Source organism: Schistocerca serialis, chromosome 9 (assembly GCF_023864345.2).
Source record: "Schistocerca serialis cubense isolate TAMUIC-IGC-003099 chromosome 9, iqSchSeri2.2, whole genome shotgun sequence".
NCBI classification, from domain to species: domain Eukaryota; kingdom Metazoa; phylum Arthropoda; class Insecta; order Orthoptera; family Acrididae; genus Schistocerca; species Schistocerca serialis.
This window is the reverse complement of record NC_064646.1, coordinates 299891910-299913310: the sequence shown is the minus strand read 5'-3', so window position 1 is coordinate 299913310 and position 21401 is coordinate 299891910.

The window sequence follows — 21401 nt, the reverse complement described above, 5'->3', positions numbered from 1 at the left end:
GGCGGCCGCAGTGGGACACATGGATGTAGAATAAGGGGAGATGGCGCTACAGACTTGCGCTGTACGTTGTTTTGAAGCCAGTGGGCGGGGCCTGCCGCCATCTTGGATCCCCCAAAACATTAGCAGACGAGTGTTTACAATTGCTTCTTGTTCGTTATTTATGTCGTGTGCACGTGATATTTGTTTTATATAGTAAATGTTACTCGGTTTTAGCGAACAACACAGCATAAGGAACGCAACTTCAAACGTTTTTCTGGTCTTAAATGCGTATTCGATACAGTAATACGTAAAAATATTACGCTTCTTGCCTCAGTACTGTAATTCCTTTTTGTTTATACACTTAGAATAACCGAGAAGAGACGTATGTGCTATGAAAAGCGTGCTTTTGTAATCCATTTCTATTCACTTTCATTGTGTTTGTGTCGATAATTGATAAAGCCAGAACTCCAAAAGCAATGATTGATAGTTTAGAGGCACCGATTTGTATTCGTTGCATTTTCAAGTCAAATGCAAATTTTAAATGTTCACGTTTGCAAGAAACTTACCTTATTTCCTTTGGTGTGCCATAGATGTATGCAAGGATGATATAAACAAGCCAGCTGTCATGTCAACAAAGTGAAAAATACGTTAAATTACGAAGGAACAGAACTGAATTTAAGATTGTCAGGCCCATTGCAATTTCCACATCTGCTTTCTTTTTAAATTGTACCTTCCAAATGATATTCAGCGTGGTAAAGAACAGAAATTTACAGGGTAATACGACAATACAGTGATTAATGTAATGATCTAAGCCTGGACTTCGATAGGGAACTTTGCTTTAACAAATATGTAACCATTTAAGTACTTATAATTTAACCACTGTAACAGGTGTTCCACACATTTTACTGAAGATTTAATTAACTACATGTAGTTACATTAGTTTTATATTAAATTATTGCATTTTAAAACATTAGTCCCCATTTCCAGGATATTTCTTGCCAGGACTTTTCAGTTACTACAGAATAACCACACAGTGAAAACCAAGTGTAATGCTCACTTCCAGACAGCTCTTCGCCTTGGATTGATAGAAATCTAAAGTTAAATCACAGAAATAAAACCATACTGTAAAACTTAACACTGCATCAGAATTTCAAGTATATATAAGAAAATAGCGCTTAAATAAGTTCACTTACGAATGAAATGTGATTTGTTTAAACTTTAGACTACAATCAGAACGATTAGTACACCCGCGAGCGACGCAAGCCCGACATTTTTTTATCAAAACACTTCACGACTACACGGAATCAAACCACCAGAAGCGAATGTTTTGGGGTAGCTAACATGGCGGACCTTCTCTTGGGTCGGCTTCAAGTTTGCGACGTCATGACAACTCCTCTTATTTTTACCTCCATGGTGGGACAGGTTCGTGCCCTGTCTGAGAGTCCATCTCTGGCGGCGGCTGTCTGGCGTCGGCAGCCCAGGGTCCACGGCTCTGGCCCGTCATGGTGTTCGTTCAGTCAGCATACCGGGCCAAGGCGACAGTGCTTTACCACAACACACCGCAGGCGACAACTCCCATTACAGGCAGCTGCTCGCTGACGGCTTCTGACGTACCATACTACTGAACTGCACAACAGAATGTGAAACACATATGACTTCTGGCTCCCAGTATCCCTTCATATTTTAACTAACTTCATTACTGTAAAACTCCTACCTTTATCTAACTTAATTGCTCTAATCATTCGACCCTCTACATTCCGCCCTTCTACGGAAAGAATGCGTCCCGCACTGTACCTCTTTATCTATTTACACTTGACTCTATTTACATGGATTTGAACTCCCTACAATACTGCTACCACAGGGTGTTACAAAAAGGTACGGCCAAACTTTCAGGAAACATTCCTCACACACAAATAAAGAAAAGATGTTATGTAGACATGTGTCCGGAAACGCTTACTTTCCATGTTAGAGCTCATTTTATTACTTCTCTTCAAATCACATTACTCATGGAATGGAAACACACAACAACAGAACGGACCAGCGTGACTTCAAACACTTTGTTACAGGAAATGTTCAAAATGTCCTCCGTTAGCGAGGATACATGCATCCACCCTCCGTCGCATGGAATCCCTGATGCGCTGATGCAGCCGTGGAGAATGGCGTATTGTATCACAGCCGTCCACAATACGAGCACGAAGAGTCTCTACATTTGGTACCGGGGTTGCGTAGACAAGAGCTTTCAAATGCCCCCATAAATGAAAGTCAAGAGGGTTGAGGTCAGGAGAGCGTGGAGGCCATGGAATTGGTCCGCCTCTACCAATCCATCGGTCACCGAATCTGTTGTTGAGAAGCGTACGAACACTTCGACTGAAATGTGCAGGAGCTCCATCGTGCATGAACCACATGTTGTGTCGTACTTGTAAAGGCACATGTTGTAGCAGCACAGGTAGAGTATCCCGTATGAAAACGTGATAACGTGCTCCATTGAGCGTAGGTGGAAGAACATGGGGCCCAAACTAAAATGAGCTCTAACATGGAAATTAAGCGTTTCCGGACACATGTCCACATAACATCTTTTCTTTATTTGTGTGTGAGGAATGTTTCCTGAAAGTTTGGCCGTACCTTATTGTAACACCCTGTATATTTACACGGTTCACTTCCTTTGAAACTATATATTATGGCTTGTCACCACAGTTCTCCCTGCTATACACCATTGTTCATTATGGTCCTTGTGCACACTTGGTCTTTGTCTTCATGATTGTTCACTCATTACACTGCCTTGTCAGGGGGGGAGGGCTGTTCTGGTCGGTTTAAAGTCATAGGTTGGATATTGCTAGAGGTGGAATTTGGGCAACTCTTCTCCTGAACAAGAAATGTATGACTCCGATCACCACAAGGAATAGACAAGTGGCAGATGTTGATGAACCAATGACTACCGGTTGCTGCTGCTGCTGCTTACTTCTGTAGCTTTTCACATGCTCTAAGAGATGTTCCATGTAATATGACCATGTTGCGTGGCGATCATCTGATCCAGAGAATGAGCAGGTAGGCCCGCTCGTCAATCGTACAGTTAAGACACGAAAGGTGTTCTGGGGGCAAAACCAAGGAATGTAGGTCAGGTACATAAATTAAGGCATGGACCGTACTGGTGGTCATGGTTCATGTTATCATAGGTGGTAAGCAGAAAGTGGGTCCAGACATCTCACGACGAGTTCCACTGACCCTGAAGAACCAACCTTTGTGTGCCATCTAACTTGCCCTCTTAGTAACATGTACAAATAACGACTGCTGGCTCTGCCACTGAATATAACCAGTGCTGGCCTCCCCACTGGAAGCTTTGCCTCTTCTCCGACAATACTTCCTTAAGGCCTTCCGTGACTCCCTTCTCGGAATGAAACAGTGTGAACTCACAAGACTTTAGCAATGTATGCACTAACTACAACAGGTAGATGATAACCAGTCCAGTGTGACAGCATAACAACTCTTGTGTAGACATTAATGCACGATTTTGATTGTCTGTTACCACTAGTACGATGTCCTGCACCTGTAGCCGGATGTACTTCCGCAAGATTCGCATGCTACTGGATATGCGTGTACCGCATAGCGCTTCAAATAGCAGTGTCTACAAGTCAATGGTATTTTTACGGTAACTTTCAGGTGAGTCCCTCTCTGCTGGGCTGTAACAGCAGCCAAGCGGTAGTACACAGCCAAGTACTCCTCATTTGCTGGTTTAGTAAGTTCCAAAGGCGCTGTCACAACAGTTGGCTCTGAGCACTATGGGACTTAACATCTGAGGTCATCAGTCCCCTAGAACTTAGAACTACTTAAACATAACTAACCTAAGGACATCATACACATCCATGCCCGGAGCAGGTTTCGAACCTGCGACCGTAGCGGTCGCGCGGTTCCAGACTGAAGCGCCTAGAACCGCTCGGTCACGACAGTCTGGATTTATTTCGAACACGTCAGCAATCGCCCCATTGGTAGTAGAACCGGTGTAAGGTGTCCGTGCATGGTGTGCAACAGTGCTTCCTGCAGCTCCGTGGCCGGCCGCGGTGGCCGTGCGGTTCTAGGCACTTCAGCCCGGACTGATGGCCTCAGATGTTGAGTCCCATAGTGCTCAGAGCCATTTGAACCATTTTTTTGCAGCTCCGCACCTTCAATATGAACATCCGCCAAGCTGTCAGTAAGATTGCGTAGTAATGCGGCAATCATTAGCTGTGCATCAATAATGTCCAAGTGATTACAAATAACACACAATTCCCGATTGGTGATTTTGGCAGATGACCTAATACGCGACATTAAAGTAGCGGCCAACTCACGAAGCTGCAGAGTGTTGTTCAGCACATCGCTTTCCAAACTAGTGAGCTGGGTTGCGTGCAAATTCATTGCCTCCTGGTTGCTTTCTGCGTCCTTCCGAACTTTCTATAATGCTTTATTGAGCACTTGCTATGTACCTACATGTTTGGTATGACGTTGATACTACATCAGAATATTTTATGATCTGAAGATGGCAGTAGCCGAAACCGGTGATAGTGAAGTGTAAAAGTTTGTGTGATCAAGACGGACCTGTCAAATAAAGTGCCAAAATATGATCACGGACGCATTTTCCGTCTGCCTTCAATTGATATTACTGATGTTAACTATGTCATCTGGATCAGCTGTACCAAAAACTGTGTTTAGGATCCTACAAACCAACGTCCAACCATCCTCTTTTCCGTCTAACCTGCGGAATCAACTCAGTAGTCTGTTGTAGTTGCACCTGTAGCTTTGTGAACTCTGACTGTAACAGACGATACTCTTCTTGTGTATCATTATATCCTTACTGATTACTCATCATTCTGCGTAATTTTCTCAAATGTTTCTTCCAGTCTCTGAATCTCGTACCCGAGTGCTGAAATGCTGCAATTTACCTTTAACGTCTACTGGCGACCCGATATAATCACGCCCGTCTGCTAGGAAAACACGATACCTCCCGACACAGAACGTACCTGAACTGCTTCAGCCAAACACCCGTAGTATATTAGGCCTAACACGATAAGATTCCATGCACCATCACTCCTCCATGGACCGAATGTGCTCCTGGATGCTGCTTCAGTCTTCTCCTGCCCTGGGTTAGGAATGTGCATCTTGCGGGAAAGAAAATCCTAATGTCAGTCCCGCATCCCTGCTCTAGGTCTTATTGCATACTGATGGTTCGCCATATTATCCTGTTTCCATCTCTTTGCTTTTTCCTTTCTCTCCTCCCCCCCCCCCCCCCCCCCTCACCCTTTCTATGGAAACTGGTGTCACATGAGATAAATTGTCAATATCCCCCTTAAACAGCTGAATGTGGCTTATGTGGACTATAGAAAGGTGGGTTGGGAACTGAAATTTAATGTTAACCAGCAACATCATCTCTATTACCTGTAAGAGCCTTTATACTGCGACACAAACTTCTTCGTTTTCCTCTTCGGCACATAAAGGTTCGCTAACCTAGCCCATTGACTCACATGGTACTTAGATAACAGTGCTTTTACAATATGTACACTTTGCTGTTTCTCTAAAGCCTTCTTATTCATTTTTTGTACTTGACTCCAGATAAGTTTCACTCTCTTAACGAAATTCTTCACTGGCGAGATGTCTTATTTCGCCGGGGCTTTGCAAAACTCAAAGCGCGACGGTATCTTGAGCCCAAAAATTACTTCATACGGGGATAACCCTGTGCTCTGGTGAACTTTCAAGTTGTATACAGTGACAACGTAGGCACTAGGATATCCCAATTGTTATGCTGGGATTTCGTCTAAAAACTCAACATTTTTGCAGTTGTTCTGTTGACTCGTTCCACGCGATCGTTAGCTTGATGATGCCGAGCACTCGCTCGTAATTTCTTAATGCCCAACAACCCAGTAGCTGCTGCATTACTTCTGACATATAATTTATGCCTATGATTATGTTTTCAGGTGTCCCAAACCGAAGTATTCACTGTCTGACTAGTGCCTGAGCCACTAATGTGGCTTGCTGGTCTGGTAAAGCTATCATGGAAACGTAAGGAGAAAAATTGTGTATAATGGTTAATATGTAACGATTCACTGCTGGTGTTTGTACTAGGGGTCCTATGATGTCCAACCCTACCATTTGGAAATGTTTATCTGTTTCTGGTAACCCCTGTAGTTTAATTTTCTGCCGGCTAGGTTCCGCTCTTTGAGCACATGGAACACAACTTTTCACGTAACGATCTACGCCGTGCTTACACGCCATCCAACAATTCTGCACTACCCTTCTCTCCATTGTTCCTTAACCCGAATGTCCTACCAAAATCGAGTAATGCTTTCCCTCAACGCTTCATCTCATCAAGCTCTGTGGTACCACTAACCCTGGCCCATTTCGTTTCATTCGATACAGTACTCCCGTTGTTTAGCAAACTGCTGACAGACCAAGTCAGCAGTTTGTGCTGTCCTTCATTCACTTACGTCAATGCCTGTGCATTCCATAGTGAGTACCTTATGGTTGAATCTGTCTGTGTTAGCGTCCGACCTTCCCGGCCAATGTACTATCTCGTAATGGAACTTGCTTAAATGCATGGCTCATCTCGTCAATCTACTCGTTGGATTTTTAAAGCCACTTAAGCACTGCCTGATCACTCACCACTTTAAATCGTTTACCATACATGTAACAACGAAAGTACCCAGTTCCAAAAATTACTGCAAGCATTTCCTTCTCCATAGTGGAATAATTTTGTTCAGATTTATTGAGCTACTGTGAAGGGTGCTCCTGTCCATCTACTTTTTTACTCAAAATAACTTCTAGCGCAAAATCGCTCGAATGATAAGAAAGAATAAACAGGTTTTGAAAATCCGGATAGACCAAAACGGCACTAGAAGTCAATAGATCTTTTAACTCTGGAACGCAGCCTCACACTCTACTATCCGATGAAACTTCACTGCTTTCTGTAACAATTGCGTGAGAGGTCTTCAATTTCTGGAAATTTTGGAACAAACCTTCGGTAAAAATTCACGAGTCCCAAACAAGATTGTTGGTCCTTTGCCTTGGTGGGTGTCGGAAAGTTTTTAACGGCCTCAACTAGCTTTGGATCGGTACGAATTCCATCCTGCCATATAGTGTGACCCAAATGCCGAACTTCTTGTAACACAATTTGGGTTTTAATCCACGCAAAACACTGTCTAACACACACTGAAAGGCTGCAAGCTAGTTTTTAAGTCCAATAGGCATGCACCGAAACTGACCAGTCGGCGTTCAGAATGTAGTTCGGTCGATATACTGGCGTCACTTCCAACTGGTGGTAACCACCACGCAAATCCAGGGGTGAGAAGTACACACACTGACCCAAGTTGTCCAATGTCTCTGTTATATTAGGCGTGGGCTATCCGACACCGTTTTCTTGTTGAGGAACCAGTAGTCACAACAAAACGATATGCTTTGCCACAATCTGGTGAGCGGTCGCTTACAATTACAATGGGAGCAGATCAGGGACGCCATTTCTAAGTTGCTGATCTATAAAATCTTCCACAATCGGCTGTAAATGCCTTGGAACTCGATACAGTCATTTTTAGATCGGTGCTTCACTTCCAGTTGGAATTTAATGCTGAGCAAGTAGTGTTGCGGGTAATGGACCCGATGGACTAAATAAGTCTATGTATTCACTCAACAGTTTTTCCACTAATGCTCCAGTGGTTAAAGATGTGCTACCTTACTCCTTAGTGCTAAGGAACCGACAAACCCTTCTGGCATCGTCTAACTTGCTGTGAAATCACGGTCTAGTTCATCGTCATCGAACACGTTTAAATTTGCAACCAGGGTACCCTGCGACAAGTTTACTACCTTGAGGCCAGGTATATCGATGGTGACAGGCATCTCATGCTGTCTATCTCCCGAACATCGGCTACGCTGTGTCGTATAAAACAACTAACTACATCTATTACTTCGACATCCGCGAAATGTTCAACGACACACAACGAGTTCACTGGCAGGTCTGTACCTACTTCAGTCCACACTACCTCTCCTTTATCTTTCGGCATGCGATCCCGCGAATCGACCTTAAGGAATGCTGTACACAGTTTAATTGGTTTCCCTGACCATGGAGCGGACCTTGCGACAGTGAAGGTATCGCGGCTGTAGAGCGTAGATAAAACAAAGTTCCCTCCAGTTCTACTGTATGCTGTTCCAGGTTAATTAAGACATGATGTGCAACTAGGAAATCGAGTTCGAGAATAACGCCGTACCTATCGCTAACTACGGGAAGAACTTCTGCATCCACTTTGAAGTTAAAAATGTGTTAAATCTTATGGGATTTAACTGCTAAGGTCATCAGTTCCTAAACTTACACACTACTTAACCTAAATTATCCTAAGGACAAACACACACACCCATGCCCGAGGGAGGACTCGAACCTCCGCCGGGATCAGCCGCACACTCCAGGACTGCAGCGCCTAAGACCACTTTTTTTTTTTTTTTTTTTTTTCTAGTGAACCGCTGCAGGAGCAGGACGACGGGTAGGGCAGGGGTCGACACCCGAAGCCTGGCCATCCCGCCGCCACGCCCAAGCAACGTGTTCGAGTTCGAGGATCGAAGGATCAGGAAGAGGATGGAGTGGGTTTGTCGATGTTGTTCCTTTTATTTATTTATTTCTTTAATTTTTATAACATTTTTTTTGTATTATAGATTTATTTTTGTTTCATTACAAAGAAAGGTCCTACAACTGCCGTAGCCGAGCGTCCGAGTCGTCTTCTCGTCTGTTGGGAGGGGTTCCCCCCTATTCCGTCCGTAGAGGATCAATATGCTCCAGGATTCTTCTTCATTTCCAGCGTCTCATACCCGGAACGCCCCAGTGAGCAGGAGGATCCGCAAATAATGAACCTAAATAATTTGCGAAACGGGTTCTGTACTTCGGGTGGCGGCTGAAAGCTGCATGTGTCGTCATCAATAGGGACCAAACGTCGAGTGTGCCTTTGGAAGCATCGCAAAATATGTAGTAAACGGCCATGCCTTTTAGCCAGTTAACGGCGTTCGTTCTGGTTGATGGAAAGTATACGACGTCGGGGCGCAATACGTCATCAGGGGAGATAGACTCCGGCAATCGCCGCAAGAGCAATGCCAGCATGCGCTGCGTCAGTAGCCAGCACTCGCTGGTCGCGGCACACGTCAGACGGTGTGCATCCGAGTCAGCGACTGAGCATGTCGGACACAAGGGGTCGTCCGTCAGATGTATGGAATGTAACCTCTGACGAGTAGCGAACTTCTCATTCACAACTACGTACCACAATGAACGCACCGTCGTAGGTAGAAAAGGCGTGTGTACCGCTCGCCACACCGTGTTCCAGGCAACTTCAGGGTGTCTGTGGGTGACCGTATTTACAGGTTGCCGCTGCTGATAGAGGCGATAATAGTCTTTTGTGCTGGGCTTCCGTGTCGTCGGAAGTTCTGAACGTAAGTAGCTGAAGTCAATAAAGAAGTCTCTGATGTGGGTGAGTGCCGGTGAAATGTGTCCTACAGAAACCGGCGGATGCAGAGAGTGTGGTGCCACTTCCGCTATCAGGGAGCCCGTCAGAGTGGCGTGGGCAGAGGTCCACGTGCGACGCATAGTGTTGAGATAAAGCGATCGCGCACGGTTATATACGTGAATTAAACCGATACCGCCCGCCCGCTGCGGCAGTGTCAGGGTGGCGTATCGGACTTTAAAAACCAGGCCGGTGCTTACGAAATGTCCATATGCTGCTTGAAATCTGTCGGCCATCGTAGCTGTCAAGGGAAGGATATGCGCAAAATAGTTCAGTTTTGAGACAAGATAGGTGTTGACATAACGTGTTCTGAGGAGCATATCCAAGCGACGCAGTTTGTTGTCCTGCAGCAGAGCACGTGTCTGGTGTAGGAGCCGGCGGTACGTAGCCGCTGCCGTGCGGCGGACATTGCTATAGAATTGCACTCCTAAACACTTGAGTACGGGCACCTTGTCAAAGGGCACCGCCGTTGTGTGGGAAATCCCCCCTCCGACATCCATGTATTTTGTCTTCTTCACGTTGATGACGCTCCCAGCGACCTCCCCGTACTGTCGTAGCCACTGTAGCGCCATATGCATTTCATCCACTGATCTGGCCAGGAACACCACGTCATCGGCGAATGCACCACAACAAAAGGTCACGTCCCGCAAGGAGATACCAGTTAATCGCTGCCGTAGACCATGTAAAGCTGGTTCAAGTGCTGCAGCAAATAATATGCCCGACAGGGGGCACCCTTGTCGCACTGACCGTCCAACAACAATGTGACCAGACTGATAACCGTTGACCATCATGCGGGAGCGCGCTCCGTGGACCAGTCGAAGGACCACCTGTGCAGACTCCGGAGAGAGGCCCATGCGATGCAAAACTGCGCGTAAGAAGCCGTGATCGACGCGGTCGAATGCGTGGTCAAAATCTACGGCGACAAGGGCGCCTCGTATTTTGCAGGCCGCCGTCAAAGCAATTACGTCGCGGTATGCTCCTAACGCCGTATGAATGTTGCTGACACCACCTAAACATGTCTGATCGGTGTGGATGGCTTTCCCGATAGCGGTGTGGAGACGCGCGTGGAGGATACGGGCGAAGATCTTGTAGTCGTTGTTGAGGAGTGTGAGTGGGCGAAAATCCTGCCACCTACAACCACCATTCGGTTTCGGAACTGGGATCAAGATGCCTTCTGTGAATTCTGTGGGGACAGTGAAATCAGGGCGGATCAGGTCTTGAAACATTTGGAGCCACTTGTCACCCATAAGGTGGTAAAAAGTGCGGTAGAATTCCAGGGGTAAACCGTCCGGTCCAGGCGACTTGTTCGGTGCACCGCGTGCCAAGGCTGATGTCAGCTCGTCGGGTGTAATGGGCAACAGCAGACTATCATCGGGTGCCACGTCCCGAGGGGCGGGAAAATCGTGCAACAGCCCGTCATAATCACGTACATTTCGCGGATCTTCCATGTACAAGGTCCCATAGTGTCTGGCGAACGTGTGCGCGATGTCCGTTTGTGTCACTGCGCGCCCGCCGTCCTCCGTGTTTACCGCCGTAATGAGCTGACGTTTGCGGTGGCGCCTCTCGCGCACAATGTGATACACTGACGCTGTTTCGTTGGGGATACAGTCTTGCACTCGCGCACGGATGCGGACACCGTCTAGCTGCTCTGTCCTGATGCGAAGTAGACGAGCTTTGATGCGTTGTACGGACATCTGACGTTCGGGAGACGGCGGTTGCGTCGCCAGCTCACGTAACGCTGTATAGTAAAATTCCGATGTTGCCCTTTGCCAGTTCGATCTATCACGCCCGTAGGCCATCAAGGTCTTTCGGAGGGTAGGTTTGACACATCCCAGCCACCACAGCAACGTGGAAGCATACATAGGCAGGCGCCTGATACATCGACGCCACGTGTCAGTGACTGCTCGCCGACACGCTTCCTCGCGAAGGAGGGAGACGTTCAGCGTCCACGGGCCCCTGCTGCGTCTTGTGAGTTGTCGGGGCAAGGTGACAGTGCAGATGTACGCGAGATGGTCCGTGAAGGCCGTCGGCCAGAGTTCTGCATCACGGGTTGCTGTGCGGAGGGCACGCGAGACGTATATCCGGTCCAGACGACTGGCAGAATGGCTGGTAAAGTGCGTATATCCACTCTGGGTCCCATGATGCAAGAGCCATGTGTCGTGGAGCGCGAGGTCACGTATCAATGCTTGTAGAGCGGGGCATGGGATGTAATGCGGTATCTGGTCCTCGGGCCGCAGAACACTGTTAAAATCGCCGCCCACTATGTAATGGTCCATATTTCCTTGCAAAAGTGGGGCCAACTCCTCCGAATAGAAGACATGCCTGTCACCACGGTGCGAATTACCGGAGGGAGCGTAGACGTTAATGAGGCGCACTGCGCCAAGTGTGAGTGCGATGCCTCGCCCGTTCGGCAAGTACGTCGCGTCCGTCGCGTCTATGCCATCTCGGAGAAGTATGGCCGTTCCTCCTGCGCCATCACCTACGGGTAGGTTGTACGTGGTGTAGCCATATAGGTCTAAACACAGCTCGGGACGGACCTCCTGGAGAAGGGCAATGTCCAAGTCTGCCGCTCTGATCATGTCGTGTAACATGCGGGTCTTGACAGTGGAGTGGACACCATTTACGTTGACTGTTCCCACACGGTATGACTGAGACATATCAAGTGGCGGAGGCAGTGTGCCGGTGCAATCCCACAGTGATTTCACACATCACACACCACACAGCCATCCACCTGCATGCTGTGCATTACTGTGCCGTAGAAGTACCTGACTGGCAGAGCCCTCCGGGCTCATTGTCAGCCATGGGCTCTGGTGGAGATATCGATGTTTGCTGTGCATCATCTGCCTCCATATCGTCTGCCCAATCACCAAGAGACGATTGTGATGTCATTGGGGGCTGGACGCTTTCACAGGAGCCCACATTTTGGGAGTCGACGCAGTGCGCCTCGTTTTCTGGGCCACCAGATTTAGGAGAGGGTTCCTTGTCTTCAGGCACCTTCTGGTGAATGATGCCACTGGAGTCCGTTGCAATTGTGGGCGAGTCAACGAAGTCGATGTCTTCCGCCGGCTTCACATTCCTGTCCTGTTCGTCAGCTGACAATCGCCTCTTCTTGTGTCGCTTGGGTGATTTTTGCTTTCGGGTCCGAGATTCGACATCCACTGGAGGGCGGGGCTCGACACAGTCTCGGTCGCTAGGAACCCCTGTGTCTGATCCCGACAGTGACGGTGGCTGGTCGTCCACGACGCTGCGGTGGGCGGAGGCTGTAGGAACCTCCGCACCGTTGGGCTGCGGCGTCGTCGACGGCGCTGACTCTCCAACGGAGCTGGCAGCGGCTTGAGGAGGTAGCAGGTTTTGATCATCCATCACATCATGTCGTGCCGCCTCCACATATGTTAGCGGGAGAGAGGTCATAGTGGATCGTTGGGGAAGTTCATTGCGGGGCACCTGAACGAGGCGGCGCTGCAGACACTCAGTTCTAACATGGCCCTCCTGGCCGCAGCCCGAGCAGGTCCTCGGTTGTCCATCATATATAACAATTGCGCGGCAGCCACCAACGAAAACATACGATGGAACGTGCTTCTTAAGTTCTATGCGCACTTGTCGTACCCCGTTAAGGACAGGGTACGTTTCGAATGTGTTCCATTTCTCCTCTGTGTGGCTCAGAACTGTGCCGTATGGCCGCAGCGCATCAACGACTAGGTTGGCAGGGACTTCGAACGGTAGTTCAAAGATGCGCACGGTACGCACCCCCAGACCAGCATGGTCAACTCCTACCACGCTCACGTTACCGTCTGCGTGACAGAAGCGAAAGCCGTTTGCAGATCGTTGGAGTAATCTGTCGCAGGCCGCTTCGTCAATCAGTTTGAGGTACACTGTGCTGGTTACAATAGACAGATGAATTCCTATCAGTTCTTGTGGTTCGATGTGCATGATGTCTCGTAGAAACCGTTCAATTTCATGGGCCTTCGGTCTCGTGTACGATGCGTTGAACGTTAGTTTGATTGTAGCTTTTCGATATGAGAACGCCATGTCGGGTCGGTACAGGTACTATACGGCAAGACAACGACGCGACCGCGCGCTAGCGGGTAAACAACAACACCTGCGGAGCACTGCCCGGCGCGCCGAGCCCGTCCGCACGTTAACACGGCTGAAAGCCGACTGCCACTCGGCTAATCCCGCGCTGCTTTTGAAGTTAACCTCCCCCACTCGGAACTCCAGCACTCCACACCCGAGTGAATTTACACGCCCTCCACCTACGCCATTTATCATCCAGCGTGGCCCACTTGACCTATTTGCTCCAAATACTCGCTTACTTGCAACCGATACCTGAGAATCAGTATCCAACAACATTATACATAATTTGTCCACCACATATCCGGTCAGAAAAAAGTCTGCCACTTCTGCTTTCTTACATGCACTAACTCGGAGCGTGGCACAGTAGACACCCCGCCTCTTGCGCCGTTTAATTGTTGCCCATAAGATTTGCCCTTTGATTTAAACTTCCGTTGTTGCTGATTTCTGTCACAGCATTGCCGATCCGAGTGACCAAATTTCTTACAATACTTGCAACGTTGCTCTTGCAATCTCTTTGTACAGTGCTCCTTCGTCCACACCGAAAACAGTTTATGTCCATACTAAATAAACACTGTCGAACATTCACGTGACCTAGCCAATGACTCAATTTCCTCTAATGATAATGCAATATCCATTGCTTCACTCAAATACTTAAGAAATTCCAAACGAACCTTTCTTGACATTTGCGGTTATAAACCCCTCAAAAATGCGATAAAAGCCCTCCGGTCTTCATTCCACAAAATTACCCAGTTAACTCTATCATCAGCCGTGAGCTTATAGGCACCTACATTGATTTTACGAACACGGTCGGCGAAACTTTAAATCGATTTACCCTGCTTACAAAAAGCCGTAGTGAATTGTGTTCGCGACAATATCTTTCCACGTTCTTCTTCCGATATCCCTCTATTAACCTCTCCTGAAAATCCTGAAATATTTCAGCCTATCTCAGAATCTCAATACACATAACGTGTGCTCTAGCATCTTCCCTTAACTTCAGTTTAGCAATACACAATAAATGCTCCTTACACCGTCCTCCCAATTTGGCGACTGTAGCCAAATTGTCGAAAAAGATAAAAACATCTTCTCCCTGTTTCCCTGAAAACGGGGTAACCAATCCTGCAGGAGTGCCATCCAGGGTGGGTGGGTTGGGGTGCCACTTTTCCCTCTCGGCAGCTCTGAGCTCAGTTACCTCTATTTGCAATTTATCTAGTGATTCTTAAGCTGCTCAATAACCTTAGCCTCTGAAAGTTCCTGCGCCATGACTACAATTTAATCAAGAGAAAAGTATACGCAAAGAATACAAAAATGATCCAGGCGAAAGACAGGAAAAGGGACAACCCAACAGGCTCGAAACCAAAATAACTGAAATCGACACTTACGACCTTTTCTGTGTGGCACATCATTGCTGTAGGTGCTCCATACTGTATATGCCACGAGGTCCGTCCTCCATGTCGCTCAGCAGTCTTCCTGACACCCCTGAAAACACATGGGAGTCCACTGTCCGTCGCCGGATTCGAATGTGATTTCTCCGCTGCGGGTGAGCAAGAGGATGGTGTGTGTGTGTCCACAGATGGCTCCTGATGACAGAATAACAACCTTTATGGATCAACTGCAATACATTTGTTGTTGGCACCCTTGGCGAGGTTTGCTTCTGCTCATAATATTGTTGGTGATGACAAAGGTGGCTGGCGGAGGCTCACACATGCTCCCACTGCTACGTCTACAGACGTTAAAGTAACCTCTGGCGTGCCACAGGGGAGTGTTATGGGACCATTGCTTTTCACACTATATATAAATGACCTAGTAGATAGTGTCGGAAGTTCCATGCGGCTTTTCGCAGATGATGCTGTAGTATACAGAGAAGTTGCAGCATTAGAAAATTGCAGCGAAATGCAGGAAGATCTCCAGCGGATAAGCACTTGGTGCAGGGAGTGGCAACTGACCCTTAACATAGACAAATGTAATGTATTGCGAATACATAGAAAGAAGGATCCTTTATCGTATGATTATATGATAGCGGAACAAACACTGGTAGCAGTTACTTCTGTAAAATATCTGGGAGTATGCGTACGCAACGATTTGAAGTGGAATGATCATATAAAATTAATTGTTGGTAAGGCTGGTGCCAGGTTGAGATTCATTGGGAGAGTCCTTAGAAAATGTAGTTCATCAACAAAGGAGGTGGCTTACAAAACACTCGTTCGGCCTATACTTGAGTATTGCTCATCAGTGTGGGATCCGTAACAGGTCGGGTTGACAGAGGAGATAGAGAAGATCCAAAGAAGAGGGGCGCGTTTCGTCACAGGGCTATTTGGTAAACGTTACGGAGATGTTTAGCAAAGTCAAGTGGCAGACTCTTCAAGAGAGGCGCTCTGCATCGCGGTGTAGATTGCTGTCCAGGTTTCGAGAGGGTGTGTTTCTGGATGAGGTATCGAATATATTGCTTCCCCCTACTTATACCTCCCGAGGAGATCACGAATGTAAAATTAGAGAGACTCGAGCGCGCACGGAGGCTTTCCGGCAGTCGTTCTTCCCGCGAACCATACGCGAGAGGAACAGGAAAGGGAGGTAATGACAGTGGCACGTAAAGTGCCTTCCGCCACACACCGTTGGGTGGGTTGCGGAGTATAAATGTAGTTTTAGACTGAGGATGCGCTGGCATAATACGGCCTTACTAGATCATACCGTGTGGCTGGAAGCAGGCGCTGCTGGACTCTGCTGTCAGCTCGGATGTGGGATGGGGTGGGGAGGGGGGGGAGGGGGGGGGGCGTGGCGGGGGCGGCCGTGGAACACGTCGGCGTCCTTATTTATTAATCATCAGTCTTCTGACTGGTTTGATGTGGCCCGCCACGAATACCTCTACTGTGCCTACCTCTTCATCTCAAAGCAGCACTTGCAACCTACATGCTCAGTTATTTGTTGGATGTATTTCTATCTCTATCTTCCTCTACAGTTAGTGTTTTCCACATATTCCTTTCCTCTCCGATTCTGCGCAGAACCTCCTCATTCTTTACCTTATAAGTCCAACTAATTTTCAACATTCGTCTGTAGCACCACATCTCAAATGCTTCGATTCTCTTCTGTTCAGGTTTCCCCACAGTCAGTGTTTCGCTACCATACAATGCTGTGCTTCAAACGCACGTTCTCAGAAATTTCTTTCTCAAGTTATGGCCTATGTTTGATACCAGTAGACTTCTCTTGGTCAAGAATGCCCTTTTTGCCGATGCTATTCTGCTTATGATGTCCTATTTGCTGCGTCCGTCACTGATTATTTTGCTGCCTAGGCAGTAGAAGAATTCCTTAACTTCATCTACTTCGTGACTATCAATCCTGATGTAAAGTTTCTCGCTGTTCTCACTTCTGCTACTTCTCATTACTTTCGTTTTTCTTCGATTTACTCTCAGTGCATATTCTGTATTCATTAGACAGCTCATTCCATACGGCAGATCCTGTAAATCTTCCTCATTTTCTCTGAAGACAGCAATGACATCAGCGAATCGTATCATTGATACCCTTTCACCTTGAATTTTAATCACACTCCTAACCTTTCCTTTTATTTCCATCATTGTTTCTTCGATATACAGATTGAACAATGCGGGTGTAAGACTACATCCCTGTCTTAATCCCTTTTCAATCGGGGCACTTCTTTCTTTGCCGTCCACTCTTATTATTCCCTCTTGGCTCTTGTACATATGTATATTACCAGTCTGTTCCTATAGCTTACCCCTGTTTTTCTCAGAATTTCGAACGTCTTGCACCATTTTACGGTGTCGAACGCTTTTTCCATGTCGACAAATCCTACGAAAGTGTCTTGATTTTTCTTCAGTCTTGCTTCCATTATCAACCGTGACGTCAGAATTGCTTGCCTGGTGCCTTTACCTTTCCTAAAGCCAAACTGATCGTCATCTAACACATCCTCAATTTTCTTTTCGACTCTTCTGTATATTATTCTTGTCAGCAACTTGAATGCATGAGCTGTTAAACTGGTCGTGCGATAATTATTGCACTTGTCAGCTCTTGCAGTCTTTGGAACTGTGTGGATAGTATTTTTCCGAAAGCCAGATGGTCTGTCGCTAGACTCACACATTCCACACATTAACCTGAATATTGGTTTTGTTGCCACTTCCGCCAATGATTTTAGAAATTCTGATGGAATGTTATCCGTCCCGTCTGCCTTGTTTGATCTTAATTCCTCCAAAGCTCTTTTAAATTCTAATTCTAATATGACTTTCCAGCTATCCGCTCTCTCCTCGGCATTTAACAGGCTGTGACTACCATACTGCCTGCTCCCAGCGTCTGACGATAGTGTCGGTGATGATTATAGCGGCAGCGTCACTCCGGCGCCTCCTAGGCGACGACCTGCATTGCTATGACGACTATTACGGCAACTGCGATGACGATGACGAACGTGAACCGGTGTCGGCGCTGAGTGACACCGTCTCTGTGTACCGCCGACGCCTCACGTCGGTCGGTGATGAGGAACTGGCTGCCGAGCCGGTAATATGGCTTTCTGTTATTGATGTTCACAGTTCTTCCTCCCCAGTATGTCGATGGAATATTCTGGTATTGCTCGGCAGGCATAAATGACTCTATTGCTACTCTCAATGTTGACACTGGCGTGTGACGAGCTGCTTCTTCTCACGTCCTCCGCTGCTCGGTGACACAGTGTTCTCCTGTGTGTTGCTTAACTCAGCGTTCCCCCGACCCACTTACGTCACGGTACCATACCACTGAGCTGCGAAGCAGAATGTAACACACATAAGACCTCTGGCTCCCAATATTCCTTCACATTTTAACTAACTCCCTTACTGTGAAACTACTATCTTTACCAAACTTAATCGCTCTAATCATTAGACCCTCTCCAGTAACGTTATTGGTCGTTATTTTGGAATCATATTTGTGTATCATCTTGGAACTTGTAATGATGTTATTAGTCAAAGCTGGGGTTGCCATCCGTCCCGATACATCGGGACCGTCACCGTTATGAGCCTTCTTGTACCGACATCCCGACAAGGCCTAATTGTGAGTTAACGAGCATTGCGCTTTCATTTAAATACAGGGTGGTCCATTGGTAGTGACAGGGCTGAATATCTCACGAAATAAGCATCAAACGAAAAAACTACAAAGAACAAAACTCGTCTAGCTTGAAGGGGGAAACCAGATGGCGCTATGGTTGGCCCGATAGATGGCACTGCTATAGGTCAAACGGATATCAACTGCGTTTTTTTTTTTTTAAGTAGGAACTCCCATTTTTTATTACATATTCGTGTAGTACGTAAAGAAATATGAATGTTTTAGTTGGGCCACTTTTTTCGCTTTTTGATAGATGGCGCTGTAATAGTCACAAACGCATAAGTACGTGGTATCACGTAACATTCCGCCAGTGTGGACGGTATTTGTTTTGTGATACATTACCCGTGTTAAAATGGACCGTTTACCAATTGCGGAAAAGTTCGATATCGTGTTGATGGATGACTATTGTGATCAAAATGCCCAACGGGCGTGTGCTGTGTATGCTGCTCGGTAACCTGGACGACATCATCCAAGTGTCCGGACCGTTCGGCGGATAGTTACGTTATTTAAGGAAACAGGAAGTGTTCAGCCACATGTGAAACGTCAGCCACGACCTGCAACAAATGATGATGCCCAAGTAGGTGTTTCAGCTGCTGTCGCGGCTAATCCACACATCAGTAGCAGACAAATTGCGCGAGAATCGGGAATCTCGAAAACGTCGGTGTTGAGAATGCTACATCAACATCGATTGCACCTGTACTATATTTCTATATACCAGGAATTGCATGCCACTAGGCACAAGAGAAATTACGGGAAGATGACAGATTTTTTGCACGCGTTCTATTTAGCGACGAAGCGTCATTCACCAACGGCGGTAACGTAAACCGGCATTATGTGCACTATTGGGCAACGGAAAATCCACGATGGCTGCGACAAGTGGAATATCAGCGACATTGGCGGGTTAATGTATGGTGCGGTATCATGGGAGGAAGGATAATTGACCCCCATTTTATCGATAGCAATCTAAATGGTGCAATGTATCCTAATTTCCTACAAGATGTTTCACTGCATGACAGAATGGCGATGTACTTCCGACATGATGGATGTCCGGCACATAGCTCGCGTGCGGTTGAAGCGGTATTGAATAGCATGTTTCATGACAGGTGGAGTGGTCGTCGAAGCCCGCACGTTCACCGGATCTGACGTCCCCGGATTTCTTTCTGTGGGGAAAGTTGAAGGATATTTGCTATCGTGATCCACCGACAACGCCTGACAATATGCGTCAGCGCATTGTCAATGCATGTGCGAACATTATGGAAGGCGAACTACTCGCTGTTGAGAGGAATGTCGTTACACGTATTGCCAAATGCATTGAGGTTGACGGACATGATTTTGAGCATTTATTGCATTAACGTGGCATTTACAGGTAATCACGCTGTAACAGCATGCGTTCTCAAAAATGATAAGTTCACAAAGGTACAAGTATCACATTGGAACAACCGAAATAAAATGTTCAAACGTATCTACGTAATGTATTTTAATTTAAAAAAACCTACCTGTTACCAACTGTTCGTCTAAAATTGTGAGCTATATGTTTGTGACTATTACAGCGCCATCTATCACAAAGTGAAAAAAGTGGTCCAACTAAAACATTCATATTTCTTTACGTACTACACGAATATGTAATGAAAATGGGCGTTCCTATTTTTAAAAAACGCAGTTGATATCCGTTTGACCTATGGCAGCTCCATCTAGCGGGCCAACCATAGCGCCATCTGGTTTCCCCCTTCAAGCTAGACAAGTTTCGTTCTTTGTAGTTTTTTCGTTTGACTCTTATTTCGTGAGATATTTGGCCCGGTCACGATCAATGGACCACCCTGTATATGGCCGAAAGAGTCAGCCTATAGGAATTGTGAAACGAACCCTGTCGCCCAGGACCACGTGCCACAAAGGGCGCAGATTCACCACAAGATGGGGAAACTCGCAGGCGCCTATTGTCTATTGAGGCCTAAGCCTTGTAGTGTGCGAGTGAGACCGACGAGAACCTACGTCATAGGGAAAACCAGCAGAAGCCATGTGTGGCCTAGGGGACGTTGCACTGTTAATATGGTGGACCTAAGATCGGCCATAAAGGGAAACATTTATGAAAACTATTTAATTCTGTAGTAGCGCAGGAAATGAAGCCACAGTAAATTTAATCTACCATCCTTCATAAAATTTCATGGTGATCTCAATAAAACTTGATTACTGATCATATCTATAATAGTTTAGGATTTACTGTTAAAGTGAAATTAACAAGTTTTGTAACAAAGACCTGAATGCTAAAATCTGAACGCTTTGGTCGACCTTAAGTATCGACATTTCATATAGAAGCGCATCATTAAAATGACAAACGTTATAAATATCAGCTCTGTAACTTTTTTTTAACATATAGTAAATTTAAATTATCAGTATTTATAGTTAAGCATCAGATCATCATTTCCTCCACACAAAACACATTGAACGATGACAGCGTGCCACCTTATTGAATAATTAGGTAATAGAATATTTATTGTAAAATTTAGTGCATAATAGTTACTTTTGTTCTTTATTTATTTATCAGAAAGCACATTGGTGCAAGGCTACTGGCCGTGACATTCAAAGCTAAGAAGGAAATTGTATTGGTTTTATGTAAAAGAATTTAACGTTTATTATGTAATGGATATTATTGTAACTTTATTTAGAACGTGAAAGTGGTCAAGCTTTGATTATTTAAATGTGTGAAACTGTAAAATAATGTAGAATAAGCTGTAGCCAATCAGATGGACTCCTTCAGGAAAGGGAACTGCCCTAGTCAGT